The sequence below is a fragment of the Anomalospiza imberbis genome, chromosome 2 (genome assembly GCF_031753505.1).
Source record: "Anomalospiza imberbis isolate Cuckoo-Finch-1a 21T00152 chromosome 2, ASM3175350v1, whole genome shotgun sequence".
NCBI lineage: Eukaryota > Metazoa > Chordata > Aves > Passeriformes > Viduidae > Anomalospiza > Anomalospiza imberbis.
In genome coordinates, this window is record NC_089682.1 from 29,056,226 (window position 1) to 29,069,230 (window position 13,005).

Consider the following 13,005-nt stretch of genomic DNA (forward strand, 5'->3'; position numbering starts at 1 on the left):
ATTTTCTAGTAACTTATTAAAATAAGAATTTCAAAAGGTTTGCAAGAAACTGTGTGGAATAAATCTTTCTCTCTCCCTTTTTGTCGATTCCTCATCTCTCTACTGAGCAGTGGATCACTGGTTATTGAAGACAGTTTTTTTTAATTTCTCTAGTTAACTCCCAGAAGTTCTATGTTTGCAATAAAAAAGACCCAGACGTAGATAGAAGAATAGTGGATTTTTTAATACTGGTTGAAAGATACATCAGATATTTTTTTTGTATGAAATAAGTGTTGTAAAACAGACAAGGTTTGCTCTGTTTCTAGCATTTTTCCCAGGGACATTTTCCGGTGTGAGATGTTGAACCTCAGCTATTGTGTTCCTGGGACACATGAGCTCAGTTTCCATCGCCTTTTAACCTCACACTAAAATGCATGCAAAGGGTGCTATTCCCAACACACAGCACTTTTCCACTGTGCCACGAATTTCAAATGTGCAGCTCGTTTCACAAAAGCAGCCACATACAGGGCAGCTGCAAACCTGGAGGTGCAGAGTGAGCTGGGCTGTATTTAGGCCAGTGGCAGCTTCCAGCGACCTCCCGGTTCCCAGCCCTGGAAGCCAGCCCCCACAACATGATTCACTGCTACTTTTTCACTGCTCCCTCTTCCCCATCAGGGTCACAAGTAACTTACTTTTTCCAAATGCCATTCTGCCGTGTGCTTCTTCCTTAAATCACTTGGTAGACTGATCAAATAATTACGTACTAGCTGTCATTAAAGAGCTGCACTGCAAGCTGTGCCGGTATTGCATTACATCTTTAGAGCACCGTATCATACAACTACTTATGCTTGGAGTTTCTAAACATTGATTGTTTTTAAAAAAGCAGACTTCTTCTGTTAAGGAAGGTTTTTCAACTGAATATTGAGAAAGAGTTGGTGGAATTATTTACTTAATCTAAAAATTTACATCTGTATTTCATTGTTTAACATTCTTCCTGGGGGCTGGAGTTCTTGAAAAAAATCCCTCATCAACACAGAAAAAAATGAAAAAAAGAAATAAAAGTTTTGAAAGCTTTTTGTTTTGAATGTGTAATTGTTGTTAGTCAAAATAAGTAATACTCAAGATGTTGGAAATTTTTTTCCTAAAATAACTGTTTGAAGCAGTGCACAATTGATATAAAATTTACAGATTAAGTACAGAATACTTCTAGAGGTTCATTCTATGAAAACGATAAAAATAAATTAATATAAATACAATTTTTCTGACAGAGCCATGGCAAGTTATGCAGCATCATCATTCAAACTGAATGATAAAGCAGGTTAGCCCATAGATTTAGAAGGGTAAACCTAATTAATACAAAGATATATAGTATTCCAATAAATGAAGTATTCAGAATTTAAGAAGTAGTAGTAGAAATATTTAACTAAGAGGACGAGAGCCATTATTGAAATGATGTCATACAATCTGGGAGGCATTGTCATGTTCAGTAAATTAGCATGGCCTAACCACAGCAGAAAATTTCCTTGAGCTGCAATAAAGACTAAATGCTTTCAGACTCCCATGATCCTTTGTAGTCATCATTTTAAAGCGCTGCCTTAGTGAGCTAAACCTGTAAAGTTTTCTTTTGAGCGGCTGTGAGTTGATTAGATCTATTTCAGCCTAGTAGTGGTAATAGGCTCCTCTCTGTGAAACTGCTTAGCCTCTGCTCCCCTGGCAGCTGGAGAAACTGGAATTAATCAGGTCTGCTGGGGACTTCTTCAGCATCTCCGCAGGCCAGCGACTCTGGAATCATTTACTACAGAATCTTACTGTCAACTCTTTGTCATTTAGGCTTTTGATTATGCTTGCTTTCTTCAGAAAAAATGGAAATGGGTGACAGATTATCCTAATGCAGAATTTCACTAGTTACTTTTATAGGCATCCATTATCCTCCTTTGTACTGTCCATAAAAAGAATGTAGGTGTGTGCTAAGACTTTTAGGGGCAGAGATATGAAGAATATGCTATTGAAATTAACATATTTCTTCTAATTAATGTATGTTTCTTTCTAATAAAGAGACCCTCCCCCCTGAAATGACTTCATATTTTTTTGTCACTAGCACAATATATGGATTTCCTTTCTCTTTTCTTAAAAATTGATAGCTGGGGAAAAAAATTCTTGAATATCATTACTTACCATGCTACTGTTCAATAACACTACTTTCTACTGAATATACTGCAAATGTAGATTGGGGGTTTTTTTGAAATGTATTAAATATGAGCTTTAGAATAAATGCATATTTACATAGACTGCTAACTACTCTGAGCTTCAGTGAACAGAAAGTAAACAGTCAACACTGAAAAAAAAAAAGACAATTAAATCTGCCTTCTTTGCTGCATTTCATCCCACAGATACAGGGCTCTATAGACTTAGTGTTCTGTAAATAGAGTCAATAGGTAGTCTGGTGCAGTTCTTAATGAAATCACCTCTTTCAACATTTAAAAATTTGTAGATTTATATTACAAGCAGTTATTACAAACAAAAAATTCTGCATGCTATTCTGAGATACAAGGTTTTCATACATGGCATAGGAAAATACTGTTAATGAAATGGTTGAAAATTTGATCAAAACGGATGATTTATAAGAATAATTTCTTTGATACATTTATATGCATTTAATAATATGAAGATGTGTATGAGCATTTGTTTGACTAGTGTCCAGTGCACTTTCAAAGGAGTCTGGCAAAAAATATTTTTCACAAAAAATGAAGTGAACAAATTGTTCCTTTTTAATACATTTTCCTTTTATTTTACCTGTTTTTTTTTTTTTTTTCCCTGTTCAATTTCATTCTAGAGAGTAGATTTAAACAAGTTACTTGATCGGGTAAATATATTAACATTTTATAACTATGTTTAACTTAAAAAAAAAAGAAAAAGATTGGCATTAAAGGAGAAAAAAAGTCTATACTGAATATTGAATGATTGCCAAAATCACAAAACTCTTCCATTATGAGTATGTTGAACAGTTCTGTAAATTACAGAAGCAGGTAACAGCCTCCATTAGTCTGCCTCCAAACAGAAGAAGCCTCTCTGTGTATGTTCTGTCATAGGCTTGGTAAGTGCAGGAAGTTTGTACTTTAGAACTATCCAAAACACACCTAAACCCTATACACCACCTAGACTTCTCATTTGTCTTGTTTGCCTATATCTGGTTTACCAGTGAACCAGCATCAAAAAACAGCACTCTAATTTTGTTCTGCTGAAAAATAAACACACTAGTTCATACACTGACCTCAGAGGATGAGTTGCACAGTTATGTCAGCTAATTTTAATCAGCTAGATTTCTTCATCTAGTTTTCTGCTGCAGTGAAGGACTCTGGCTAGAAGTCATTGAAAAACTGAATCTCATTTTTAGGCTTTCATGTTCATTTTTGTGGGGACTGGCATCATTGTTGCTTTGCCCCATGTTGCCCTGCCTTATTTAACACCTCATGGCCATGGCTATTTGGCAGCCCCTTCCTTCCAGACGAGCAGATGAGTCCTCCAGAGATCAGCTTCTTATAACGTGCCCCTTGTACCTACTGAGCCTCTTCCTATCAGGCAGTGATGAAAACCCCAGGCTTTTTCCCCTCATATTCATGTGTCCTGGCTATCTGTTCAATGCAATAGGGCCTGTAAGGCTGGGGCAGTTTGGCATTGTCCTTTCCACAATAAAGTGTAGGGTTGGCAAAACTGATGTGACTGATGTGACTCACTAATTGAGCCATTTAACACAGAGCAGCATGTCACCCATAAAACATTGGACCCTAATGCTGCACAGAGCCTTCCTCAACCTTTCAGAGGCAAAAAACTCCAACTTAACCCACAAATAACTAAAAAAACCTTCATGCAGTTAAATTGTGGCTCTTTGTTGTCTAAATTGTGAGAACTACCCAAAAATCTTGAGTTTTACTTGCTAATAAATAATCCAAGTCTGAAAAATTGCAGAGGGTTAAACACACTAAATAGGTCGGGTTCATTCTGTTAATGTTCATGTTCATGCTCTCTTTCTTTATTAAATACTTGCCCTTCTTTTATCCTTAGACTGCTATGGTCATTTGTCAATGACAATTTGTTGAGTTTGGATGTGTTCCTCTTCTCAAGAAAAGACTTCAGATTAGATCTGTACAAATACTGAGGCAGCTAACCTTGGGAAGTGTCCACAGACATCACCATTCTTAGCTAATTGCAGATATTCAGTACTCAAGTGGTAAATATTTAACAAAGGGGGGTTTCTCTCTCCTCAGGTACTTGAGACACTGCATTGTTCTAAACAAGATGCAATGTATTTTAACCAAGAACTGTCAAACTGTGTGCTGCAGGTGTTCAAACTAGGTTTCAAATCCTATTGAAGCATGTTTGACAAACAAGTGCTACCAAGCTGATACTTCCAAATGCAGAGCATTACAACTCCTTCTATCCTGCTAATAAGCTACCTCTCGGTCTTCTTTTCCATGTAACTTATTTTATAGCAAATCTATACTTTGCCATATAAACTGTTTAGAATAAAACTGGTTTTAAAATCTGAGTACTGGAATTAGCTCTGTCTGTTATGGCAGAATCTGATGACACTGTTTGGAAAGGGAGAGGGGATTTTAAGTTTCAGAAAAGGGGGTTAGGTATACCTATAGTGGTATGCAGAAGTCTTTTCTGGCTGCTTCATTTTCTAATTTGGAGTGTATGTATTTTTCTCTCTTCATCTTTTGCTGCTGCTCCAAATTTCAAGGAACTCTATGTCTTGTCCTGTCCCCATTTCCTCTGTGGTTTGGTCTTTACAACCTGTTTTACCTCAAAATTGTAAACAAATCCTCTATTTTCTGTTTTACTGTTTCTATGGTTTCAGAAAATTTGTTTCTTTTATTTACATTCCCACCCAGAAGTTCCTCTCCCATTTACTTTTGTCAGGGGCACTTCAGGGGATGGTCGACTCTGAGTGACTCGCAAACCTTCGCTTTGTTTATCTTGACTTCTTGTCTATCACAGCCTTGTAGAGCCACTGAGTCTCCAGAAGGACAGAGGAAAATAAGGAGGAGTATTGTACCTTGAGGAAAAACCTAGGCATCATCCAGTGTTCAGGTTTTCACTGTGGAGCTCTACATAGCATCAAACTCCATCTTTTATCTTCTGAAATTTCACTGTTATCATGCTGAGAGTGCACAATTGCAATAACACTCTTATCATAGTTTTAATTAATATAATACAGTCAAAAATGCCTTTCATTCTTTGGCTTCTTGAGCAACAGCAACAATTTTCCATTGTTTTTGTTTCACTAGCATGCACATGGCCAATCATGTAGCTTCTGCAAGTCCCATTGTTTTTTATTTTTTTTAATTTGTAATTTTTCATAAGTAGACACAGTAGAAAAATAGAGAGACATTGGAGATTCAAATTAAAAAGGAGGGTAAGACTTTTGAACTGAATTGCTCGAAATGAACTGGGAGAGGTGCAAATCAGTCATTACAAAAATTATATAATTTTAGGTCTTAGGTTAAGTTCTGTGAACTGTTTAATGTTATAATTGGCTGCTGCCAAAGCCATCAAGTTGAATGAAGCTCTAAGTTTAAAATGTCATAAACTCTCAGCATAAAGATTTATATAACACAGGTATCTGACCTACCACCACATGACAGGAGGTATTTGTTAAGGCTTATTTGACTCTTGCAAAGTGGAAAAGAAACGGACTAGAGAAAGAAAACATACATCTTCTGGACAATATCAAAACATTATGAATCTAGTCTGATATCTGAGCAGTGAATTCAGAAAGCTGTGATAAACATAGTTGTTTCTTATTAAAAAATAAGATTTGATACTTAGAGTGGAAAATTTCTGTGTTTATTATGATAAATGAAGGTGGTTAATGTCAAATCTCAACAGCGTGTATTCAGCAAGACTCTAGTGGAACATTTAATAAACTAAGTATACAATTTCTGATGTTTTGCAGGCATTCAACAGCTCTAACCCATACACAACTTCCCTATTTCTTTACACCAGTGACCAACAACAAAGTTGCAATGGATTAGTCTATATACCAAAACACAGGGTCAGAATATGGTGCCATTTACTGGCCTAAAAAAAGCAGTGTTGCATGGGCTGTTGCAGTGAATTTGGGGGACAGGATAAGGGGTGGTAGAAACCACCTTGCAAATGCATCAGGTGGTAACCCCTTCTACAAGGAAAGCCTTACAGCTTGGTGATGTATACACAAAGTTGCAAGCAAACCCATGCAAAAAGATGTAAGCAACATTCTTTGCTTCTTATTTCACAGTTTTAAAGAAGGTTGTAAGTAGAGCACATAGAAGACATCCTATATATCTAATTATCCTTCCATATTAACCTGGGTAAAGAGGAATATCTCATATCTCCAATCTGTCTGCATGTTTTTGTCTTCTTTGCAATAGTAGAACTGTATGGGGTGACAAAGAAGTGGAATGAGGAAAGATGGATAAAAGATTTGAAGTTTAATGGCCAGTGAAGCTGCCTACTCATCATTTACAATATCATGATACCTAAGGCAGTTATTTTATTGAGGGAAACAACAAAGTAAATAAGGAAGTATTTCTAGCTGTTCTAAGGGTAGATGAACTGGTCCTGTCCTGCAGTTCATGCTTAAATAGTAGAAGTTTCATACAAGGTAATGAAGTGGTTTTCTTATTTCCAGCCATTTCTATGGACACATTCCTTCATTGAAAATAAATGCCAGAAGCCAGTAAGTATCTACTGCCTGTACAGTATTCTTGCTATGACATCATCCAAGCTTGCATTTATAAAGATGATTTACTTAACTCTCCCACTTATGCCTCTTCCCAGTTTCTTCCTCACAAGCACTTCCCCAAATAAATAACAATTCAGTTGACTCTTAGAGGGGAGAAGTTGATGGTAGTATAGCTTTGCACAAAAGAAGTGAGAGTCACTAAGCAGTGTTTCATTTGCATGTCATTCATTATATAAAAACACTGAAAATCAAAGCTCTTAGAAAACCTGTCCATCCACATTTACCTTCTCTTCCACTTAATTTTATTCCTGTTATTTAAGTCACTCCCAGCAAGCTACATTTCTGCACTTTTGCTATAGTCACTGAGACCTTTTATCTCCTATCTCAAAGAACAGAACACTTAAAAATATGATTATTATTTATTCCTTCCAGTCCCCCCTCCCATTTCTTCCAACTCAAAGAAAAATATTTTTTCCAGACAATCTCCCTCTTGACCAAATTTTCTCCATCCCCAACACTTGCACATTGTTTTTTGTCTCCTCTTGTTAGGTCTTGTTTGGAAACTCATTCTCTTTTACTCTAGACACAGGTCTTCATTACCTTTTACCATTCAAAAGTACAGATAAGAATAGGACTGAAGTAAGGAGTCAGATACTCTTTCACAACAGTAAAAACACATAATTTTTGTGGCAGATTTCTGCCCTAAATTTCATTTGCAGTAAATTTCATATGTCTTTTTCAGGTACACATTTGAATTCAAAAAGAAAGCAAAATGAATTAAAGTCAACCAAAAATGAAAACAGAAAATCTGAACAAGTAAATAAAGTGACCAGCTGGAGTGATAACATTTATCTTAATTTCAATTTTCAGGTTCCATTTTTCTACTCTTTTGTAGTAACATACCTACTTGTCAACTTATTTTTTCTGAATAAACCAGGTTCAGAGAATTAACAGATGCCACAAGTAAGCAAATGTGCATCTCACTTTCAATTTTGTGGGGTCAAGAATAGATCTCACTATAAAACTTATGATTTGCTTAGTGTCTGAGACCAGAGCAGGGTTAATGGGAACTGTCTGCTCCCTTCTTGCACTGATCAGGTGGAGGCTGATTCATAGAAGTCCTTCTGCAGTCCCTGTTTGTAAGGCAGACAAAAAGCCCCAAACCACCCCAGTACACACTACTGCGCACAAGCCTGCCAAAACCTTTCAGTTTGCTTTCAGGTGTAAGAAGTCAGAATTATTCTGATAGGGTGGAGAGTTCTGATGACTGGCATGCAAATGTTCATAAAAACTGTCCCACTATGCTCTAGTTCCTGTTTATTACTTCTTATTCTTTTCAGTGTCAGTAAATGCCTTCAAGGCTTCTGTTATTATTGAAGAGGAGCCCACCTGGGAATGTTTAGGTCCTTTAGTAATAGCCTTAGGCCCAGATCTAATGTCTACTGAAAAAGGATTCACTGCTTAAAGGAAATACTGATGACAATTCGTTAGGGCATCATAAAAAAATCTGTTTCAAGTTAGAAATAAAGCTGCTAGATATGTGAACAAATACTGTAAGTTAGCACTTACTGTATACAGACTGCAGGATGCACATAGAGATGTCCTGTAGTCCAACCTTCCTTTAAAAGTTTCCTAAGTCCTTAAAAAAAAAAAGAAAAAAAGAAAAAAATAATAAAAGGAAAGGAAAGAAAGAAAAAAGAAAATGAGTTCATAATGTTTTAAACTATAATACAAATCTACTGATCTGCTATTAATACAGTTCCTGCACTGTCTGAGGTTTGAGACACACATGTGTAATTCTTCAATGGCATTCTGTGTGTTATCTGGAAGGTCTCTCATTGCTGCTGCATCAATGCAAACCAGACTACACCCAGGCGAACAAAGGAAATTTAACTTTCATAAGTTGGTTTTAAAAATGCATTTACTTTGACTGCATTGAAAGAATCTAAAAAAAGATGAAAAGCATCTTTAGCATGCCCAAAACATCTGGTTTCATATTTTGAGACCGAAAGGAAATTGCATGAAGACTAAAATCTTGTTTTGATTTATATTATTATTGGAGGGCTGAGAAGCTGCCAGTCATAAAATAAAATTTTATGATGATAAATAAATAAGGAAAACAATCTGACAAAACATGTTGTGGAACAAAGCTCCATTTCAAGTTTAATTAACTGATAACAATGTTTATGATAGAAGAACTGTGCCACCAATTATACAGCTAGTAAATGCATGCTACCAAAGCAAAGACTGGCCTATAAAAGACTGGTTAAAAAGGTTTCTCCTGCAGCAAAATACTCCTAACACAAAAGAGAAGGTATTCTCCATGTAGTAAATAATGCGGCAATTAAGACCCTCTTTGAAGATGTTTATTAGTCTTTATAGGTTGTATGACAATTGCTCTGCTTCAATTGCACATTGTAAATTGCACAATAGTTGTAGTTCCTGCTTTCTAATATGCCTACTGATAGTGCCTGGAGAAGCTGACAGTTTAGAAATTGTTACAGGAAAGATATATCCGTGGGGAGACAAGTAAAAAATAAATGTTTTCAGCTCTGCAGCACTTTGCCTTTTTCCGAAACCTTGTATGCAATCGTAAAAAAGTGTTCCAGCAAGATGATTATTTTAGAAACATGAAGATCAGCTGCATTCTGCAGGGAGAAGTGATCTTTAATCATATATGTAAGAGTTCAACTGCTTTTCTGGTAACAGAGCCTTGCATTTAAAATCACCGCATATTTCCAGTCCTTGTGGTTTAAAGACACTGGGATCACAGCCATGATACGCAGTACAAATCATTAACTTTCAATTTATGCTATACTATAATTTTCCAGTTACTATATAAAAATGCAACATACAAAATACAAGATTTTGTATTACAGATATTATGAATCACTTGCTAAAATAATGCTGACATTTCTGTGGATACATTAAAAAAACTTGGCTCCTATTCTGAGACTACTCCTTTTTCAACTTCTGTAATAATATACCACATTTAGGAAGCCCTGAATTCAGCTATCTGAAGGAACACTATATTAACTATTCTGATCACATGCCTTATCACAGCTTTTCACCCCATTAACTGTAACTGAGCAGTGAACTGTTGGCCAGACTACAACCCCAGTACAAGTCCTCCTTGTCTCTTCCTATCTATCTCCCTTCCAGCCTGCTGTTCAGCTTAAAGCCACAACTCTGTCAGAAAACAAACAAACAAAACCCCCCATTCAAATTGTGTGTTAAAAAAAAACATAGGAAGTAGATCTTTCAAATGTTTTCCAAAAGAAAACATATAGTGGAATTTGTGTATATTGACAGCAAAGGTTTTCAAACTGAATGGAAAGATCTCCTCTGTCAAAGTCAGTGCTTAGCAACACAGTAAACTTTCAAATGAAGTAAAAAAAAATGTTGTAAAAAACTTCTATGATTTTAGGTTACATACATTTACTGCAAGGCAGAGAAAGAAAAGATCAAAAGCATTCTGAAAAGTATTTGCTGCTTTAGTAATAAGCCCAAAATACTTGGAATTTATATTTTCTTAACTTTGTTTATCCACATGCAATAATTCTTCTCTTGACCGCATTTTGCTATTGTTTCTTTACCTGTCTTTTTTCCTCTCCTATTCTGTTTGAAATATGATAGTCTTCTCTGTCCTCTAGTTTGGGACTGTTTTTTATTTCTTAGGTGCATGTAAAGCTCTCACTTTTTTCACCAGTTAAAATGAAACTGAGGGGTCTGTGCTTCTTGTGGTTTCTTCTAAATACACGTGTAAGCAACTTAACATCCTCTCTCCAGTCCTGGAGGGAATTACTTCTGGCATGTTTCAATTCATTATCTTGAATCTTAATCAGCTGATGAAAAAAAAAAATTAGTTTCATCAGCTGATGAAGGCCCAGAGTAATGAGTAAAAACATCCTGATCAAGCCTCCCAGCTGCACTGAATGGGACTCTACAAGCTATACTAACCCTCACTACACTCTTATAATTAATTAATAAATTTCCCTCTTTTCTGTACCCATCAGAAATAAACAGCTACAGGATATTAGATCATATGAAAGATTATTGTCTCCTTCAGTCATTTACTTCTGTAAATCTCCAGAACAGGTTTTACAAATCTTAATGTGCTTAACTTCTTGAAAACGAAGTGAGAAAGGATGTTGTTGACTTTGAAATGCAATCCAATCATTGCAATGGCATAAGGATCTTTAAAATATATTACTAATATAAGTGACTGAAACTTCTTAGTAAAATTTATGGTTTCAGGCATCAAATTTTCCAACAGGAAAACAAAGAGAGAAAATATTTCCATCCCCAAATGAGTTTACATGTAAGGCATACATAATAAAAATAAGAACATGTACCTGCTAAAATAGAAAAGTAAAAATAAATTGCAGACAAAATTTTAAGAAATGTACAAAAAAATGAAATTAACAAAAGAAGGACAAATACTTTTTAATATTCTATCATAATAACTATAGGTGTTCCATATAAATATAGTAAATAAACGAGTTTAACAGAACTATTTGTCTTTAAAACAACTATTCAAACTGGTACACAAATATAGTGAGAAAAGAGCCTCTAGCTCTCAAATCCCTTTTGATTCCTTGATGCTACCCTGTGTCCAAATAGCCACTTTCTCTTGGAGTCACAGCTATGTGGCAATTGGCACAGTAATCACACCATACAGTTATCCCTGCATTAGTGACCTCCAGACTGCATTACTGCAACTCAGACCTAGAAATTAAGCCATACGACCTGAAAAAGCTCCACATGAGAGAAAACATGACAGAATATCTGCTTAACGAAGCAAATTGCCACATTTACCCACTTCAAGGTCTCCATCTTGATATTTAAACCTCTCGATATGATATGAAATCTCTGTGCCTCTACCTATAGGATCACCTTCGTCTACATGGCTATGATGTTCTTATCACTCTGAAACCATGAAACTGTGGGGGAGAAGGAGGAAATATGAAGTGGAAAACTCAGAATCTTTACAGAAGCCACATAAAAACTTCAGGTTTCATATCCTGGTGACAAAAGCTATTAGAAACTGCAGATCTACCTCAGAAGCCATGGCCCTATGCAAAACACATCTCTGACTAGTCTCTCCCTTCACCCACACAAATTCGAATCAAGCTGTTTTCCATCTAATCCAGTAAGAAAGAGAAAATGGTATTGCTATTGTTGTGATGATGATTAAGCAAAGTGGCAGAAAGGAGGATACGCTGATCACATGGATCCCATCTAGGGTGACACTGAAAGACGTTGAACAAAATTAAAATGAATTTCAAAATTTCATGAATAAACTCCGTATGTTGATGCATGACCTTATGTAAAAAACTTTGCTTAGTTGTCTGTAACTTCTTCAGTATGTCCCATTAATGATATTTTTCTGAGCAACGTCATGTTCTAGCCAAATCTTCATTATCCTCTATCTGACCACTCTCATACTCAAAAGAAGAGACAGAAAAAATAAAATGCAAAGCACAGAGGAAACTCCACTTAAAAAGCCCGAGAAATCTCAAGCACTGTAAAAATGCAGCACGCAGTTGTAAGGATGAAGGTAAAAAGATGTCCCCAAGGCAATCAGGAGGTTTGAATTTCTAGGATATAATGCTGACAATAGCCAAATAAGACTGCCATGATCTGAAATGTAATAAATATTATTGCTAGCAATGTCATTGCTATTGTAGATGCTATTAAAAAAAATAAAGATACAAAAATGATGAGATTTTTACATGTTAAGTGCTACAATAAGCAGCATATAAGAATCAGAAAACAGAAATAAGGATTTGACTTTTACAGATTTTTTTTAATCCTGATTTGCATTCTGTGTCATCACACTGGCTGTTGTGACATTGCATATCTAATCAGGCTAGAACTGGCTGCTTTTACCTAGAATAGGATCTGAGACTGCTAATTTAGCCCTGTTATTGACTTCACAGACTCCTTCAGCATCCTTATGACTTGGTTACAGGGGTCTCCACCTGACTGAGATCCCACTTGCTTGCCTATGATTTGACAGTCTTTATTTGACACCTGCATATTTCACTCAGTGACTGAATCACTCCAAGTAATTCTGGAATGACCACATATGTTTCTACATGTACAGTAGTTTTCAGTCCCAAAATGATAAGCTCCTGAAGACAGTTTGCAGCCATGCTTTTCCACTCCTTACTTTGGTAGGGATGTGCTATTTTGAATTCAGTGTTAGCAGAGGCAGTTAGCTCTGCCACTTGTTGCGATATCAGCTAAGTTTATTTACTTTGATGCATCCTACTGCTTTTGCCTTGGCATTT